Source organism: Panthera leo, chromosome B1 (genome assembly GCF_018350215.1).
Source record: "Panthera leo isolate Ple1 chromosome B1, P.leo_Ple1_pat1.1, whole genome shotgun sequence".
Taxonomy (NCBI): Eukaryota; Metazoa; Chordata; class Mammalia; order Carnivora; family Felidae; genus Panthera; species Panthera leo.
Genome location: NC_056682.1, coordinates 121,900,184 through 121,905,986, shown reverse-complemented (window position 1 = coordinate 121,905,986; position 5,803 = coordinate 121,900,184).

Here is a 5,803-nt window from a genome sequence, read left to right as displayed (position 1 = left end):
CAAAATTGTGGTGGATTTACCAAAGTTAGTGACAGTCCCAATTAATAATTCTCTGTCATTCTTAAGAAATCAAGTTTTCTACATCCTATCTTTAATATTTTTAAAGTAAAGGAGAATAATGATTAGGTTTTAGGGTTTGTTTTTCCATATTTCTTAAGTCATTTTTACCAAATTAATCCAAACCTCATTTTTCTAATATGTAAATTGATTGTTAGGATGTACAATAAAAAATCTAAAGTGCTCAACAGAGTTTATTATACATAGTAATTGTTTCATAGATGATAGCTCTTGTTATTTTTATACTGTGCTATGCTCTGGTCCTGCTTCACATGCATGTAAAATAAGAGATGAGTTTGGGGAGATATCTTCCACATATATTATACTATGTTTGCTTTACTTGATCAACCGAGCCATAGAGGAGTGTGCTTCTTCTTCGGTATACAGAATTCACCAAATATGGAAAGAGTTTGGCATTCTTACTTTATTTTTGGTGAAACAACCTTAAGTCTTTCAAATGTCTTTGTACAAAGTAAAAGTTCTAAGCAAAATATAGAACGATGATATTATTTATTACCGACAGAAACAGGCTTCTTTGAACATTCTATGCTGAAATGACTATTTAATAGTGTGATTCATAGAAGCGTTCTAGTCCAAAGCAAAGGCTGAAATGAAACAGCATTTATTTTATTAGGCAATAGTGATGTGTCTTTTATTGGTTGGACTCTGGTAAACATTTGACAACAAATGGTACTTTACCCAAAGAGACACGTATCATGCATCACATAGTCTAACCACGAACATTAAAGGTCTATGTAACTGTGAGCCTCAAATGGAAATACAAAAGACAGTTATCATAGAATCACATATGATTTAAACCAGTCTTTTATTTAAATAAATAAGCATAGCAAGTTTAGGTGAGTCTAAAGGCTGCATATCACTATGTATGTAATGCAGAAATTGTGGAGCACATAGAAATCTATTTAAATGTAAAGCAACAAAGCATTTCCACATTACCTTGTGTTTAGAATTCCTGTCATTCATAAAAACTTTTATTTTTTCAACAAACATTTTTCTAAGAATGGCCTTTTCTGTTTACCCCAGGAAAACTTAATATTTATAATTTTAAGGTGATAGTCACAGCCAAATATTTTATTTTTGAAATGTTTATTTTAAACATTTAGCCATTATTTATATATGAAACTTATGGTAGCAAATAAAATTCTAATCGCAATATATGATAAAGACAAACAATTTTCATCTTTCAGTTCTTTATACAAAAATAGATTTCAAGAGGTAATATGCTTAACTTCAGAGATGTTTAAAGTTTATATTTCATTTTGTGACTCTATTAAGTTGGCTGTCTCTTATCTGAGTTGTCTAAAAGATGTAAGCTTAAGGTTAGAATTCTAGAAAAGGGTTTTGAGAAAGAGGATAGAAACTTTTAGAACCTGTTTTATACTTAAACATGGCTGTATTTTCATATACTTAACAATATTTACTTATTTATAATATTTTCATTCAAATAGCCCTTCACAAGTATTTGATTCCCTGCCAAAACATCCCCACAATGCCTCCCCAAACCACCTCATTTTAGTAGATTTTATTCATAACAGGTTTCTCACAGGAGTTTTCAAGGACAAGAGATAGTTCAGTTAGTATGGTCATAGCCATACTAGAATATTCACTTTAATTCTAGAAAACTTTCCTAATTAATTTTCTGTAGCAAAAGTGCTAAGGGCTGGAATTCCCCCTCTGAATTTCTTCCTAGAAATGAGATTCAGAAAGCATAGGGGACTCCAGCCAGCCAGTCTGAGGACTTAGACAAGTGTTTCTTGTCACAGAAATAGCTAGATGTCTACTGTAATATCCTCATTTGATAGGCTCGCATGTTAATGATAGACAATGCTGATTTGCTACAACCCCATTAGTTTCACATATAAAAAGAACCATCTAGTTTTCAAAACTGAAAGTTCTATGTACTGTAACATGATTTTTGAAGTGATTGGTGGTGGTACAACCTAAAAATGTTTAAATAAATTATGAAATTCAAAGTGATTTTTAAATAACAGCATACAAATAGTATAAAAAAATTCCAAGATGACCATGAAAGACATAATAAAATTCAATTAAGTTTAGCTTGGTTTGAGAATCCTTGTCCCCCTCCCACACAATGTGGCCAAATGTACAGATAAGCACTTAATATAGGCATGATGATTATTGTGTATTGAGCCAAAAAGCATCACTACCAGTTGTTCTCAAATGTCCTTAAGCACTTCTGAATTTATAGGAAGGCAGACTGGTTTAGCTCTCAAAAGTGAACATTTTCTTGATTTTCCTTCTTGAGTAAAAAAAAGTAAAAAGAGTGAGAGACTGAAAACTGCAGCCCACCTAAGTTTAATCATTAATAGTGAGTTCTTTGGTGAACTTAGGTCCTCATTTTGGAGTTTGGAATCTGACCTTTCCCCAAAGATAAACATGCTTGTTGCAGGTTCTGAGGAGGGTCACTCCCTCATCGCCACCAGAAGAGTCCACTTCTCAGTGACTCCTGGCTGGGAACTGGATGCATTAGAGGGTAGCTAGTCAATATGATTCTTCTTGCTGTGCTTTTTCTCTGCTTCATTTCCTCATATTCAGCCTCTGTTAAAGGTAAGTTTGTGTCACCTTTTGCTTAACTTTAATTTTAATCACTGAGAGGAAAAAGTGTGTGTGTGTGTGTGTGTGTGAACAGTGAAAGAGTTTCTAACTAAATTGTCTTCAAAACTACAAAACTTTGGAATACTTGTGAAGGCATGACTGGATTGGAATGAAAATCAAATTCAAATTCCTACATACATTAAGGAAACAGAGGTCCCTTTTAGTTTCAGTCCCTTAGACTAATGTGCTCCTTGCTTCAATGTCTCATTCATGGTCTATTTTTAAAAGGGAGAAAAGAAATGCCAGCTATTGTTACCTGCTGCTGTTGGTCACTCACTGAATGCAGCTCCTTCATTTGAATTGTAAAAGAGGATTTTAAAAAATAAGTTTTTAAATTTTCTTCTAGTTGCTTAGCAATGTGACATCAAGAAGCATTAGGCTCAATGAAACAGGCATTTGATTTGCCAAAGAATTATGAATGAAATAGTAAAGTATGTATTTAATTGCATTGCCATTCAAAAGTGAGGATTATCATAAGTGGTGAATTAAAGAAAATAAAACTACATGGTATTGATGTAAGAAATAAGACTTATTGTCTTTGGATTAATAGTGTTGCTAGTTGTAGTTTCTACTTTAAGATAAAGTTGATTTTTAAAAATACGTATGAATTGTATACCTTTCAGAACAAACATGTTTCATGATGGTTTATCGGTTGGTTTATGATGGTTTATGGGATGATTTCTAAAAACTGAATGAAATGTATTATTATGGAATCTTCTTTTAAATCAACCAGAATGTAAACAAACTCCTTGGATTTCTAAATGTTGCACCTGTAAAATAAACACTTTTAGAGTCTCTTACTAGGCTACACTGTCAAAACCAGTTGATCTAACACATCATTTAGCATGCATGCTAGGGTCCAGTTTTAATAACTATGTATCCTAAGTGATACAAAACAATTCACATTAAACTTCTAAAACCCTTTTGGGATAATTAGATTTTCATAAGTGAAATTTGTCTCAAGATTTCTCGTGAGGAAAATTTCCACATGAGGAGAGAAGACAATCTTTGTTATTGAAGCAGAAAAATGCAGGGCTAAATTTAAGTTATTTTACCTAAGCAAATAACACTTTAGTTTCTTGAACTAAAGATTTCTTTAGTTTCTTAAAACACCAGTTTCTAAAGTGTTTAGTATTTAAAAATACAGTCCTTACTTGCTATTATCTGCCAAATGAATTGTAGAGTGTTTGAAATATGAGGGATTTATACACCATAATATCAAGCCTAATACCCTTATTATTTTGAGAAAAATAATTGAACTATGGTAGTTATTATATACTTCTATTTTTTTCTACTCTATAAAGGAAAAAAATTGGATAACTTGGTGTTTTCAAATACATGCGGTTATAATGACTGAAACACACACACACACACACACACATACACAACAATGACATACAGGAAATATGATTTAAAATATGACAGATAGCTACCATGTGTTGTGTACAAACTCAGTGGTGAATCCAGAGTTTTAGAACCTGAAGCTTATGCAATTTAGGGGGCATCTTGAGAAAAAATTGCAAAAATACCTTACTTTTGCAAATGTTACTGAAAGAAAAGATATGGCATGTGTGCACATTGCTAGGGTCCCCTTCCAGGATCTTGGAAGGAGCTTGGGCAAGTGAGGGCCCCAAAGCTTAAGCATCATTAGCTTCACGGTACAAGCTACCTATACCAAATATCATAAATAAAAAGTATAGGACTTGACAGCTCTCTCTCTACCTGAATGTGATAACTTTTTGTATTACAGTACCATGATTTTATTATAGATTCCTTGCCTTCTGTAATGATTGACATTTAAGAAACAAACTCCTTGTGAAAGTCTATTTTAAAATCAGGCCATGATAAATTTGGGGATCTCATGTATCACCTCAACACCCATGTTATATTTAATTATAAATACAACTGTTTGGCAAATCCCCAGATCTGGGCAGATATTGAGCAGAGGTTGGACTGAGAGAAGGTGGGTGAAATTCGTACAGATGAGGGTCTATTTAGAAGAGATAGGCTGAGTATGAATGTCCTAAAGACTCAAGTTTCCCCTACTTTTTCTCAATCATCTTTTGTAATGGTTTATCTATTTTCAGTGCATTCTTCGGGTGTGCTTTTACTTTTGCTAACCTAGGCATGAGCGTTCTGTTTATTAATCTTGTTATCTCTGAACACGACCGATTCCTTTACTTCCAGTCTTGCTTTCAAGTCCCTGGCCTGACCCATGCTTTTCAGTCCATTCACATCAATCACATCTTCCAATCTTTTTCCCTTGTCCTTCATCCTACTCTTTTACATTTTGTCTTAGAGTTTTCTGTTGGAATCCTCAATTCCATTGCCTACCCTTACCACTGTTGCATGCGCCTTTAAGTCTCACCTTGAATTTACCTGTTTCAAAATACATATTTTAAGATATTTCTTTACAGGTTCAAAACCAAGAGTTTTGGTGCTTTTAAGTCACTCAAAATTTTTAAATGCATTTGAAGGGACATGTTGAAGAGGTTTTGTCTAAATTCGGTTTCAAAAAATGCCATCCCGTATATTCTATAGAGTAACATCCTAAGAAAGAAGTAAGTCAGCAGTATAAACAGAACATGCTCCCATCGCCAGTGTTGCCAGATCTCTGAATAACATGAGCAGAGGAACACTAATCAAAGAGGAAAGGATAACAGGGACAATATTACAGCATGATCCACTTATTTGAATCATTTGAGGTTTTATCTCTTGTTTCAAGAGGTAGGAAAAAGATCTAGAACAAGTCCTATTCTTTCCTATGCTTTATCATTTCCACATCATAGTCAAGTTCTGATCTATTATATATTGTCTGCTTTCACATTCTTTTGACTGGTAAAGTAAGAGCAAGGAAAAAATGATCAACATAATACTTTGGAAATCTTTAAAATTTAAGAGAGGCTACCTTCCTACAAACTTTTCATAGTTATTTTAACCAGAAGATATCTTTATGTAGCCCACAAAACTTGGATCTTAGTAAATTTGAACATCAAGTTCTGCATTCTATCTGCTATGTTGGGTTGAGAGCAGAGTCAGCTTTTCTCAGCTGTCTATAATGCTTACCTTTCAGAATTGCTGTGAGGATTAGATAAGACATGTTATTTCC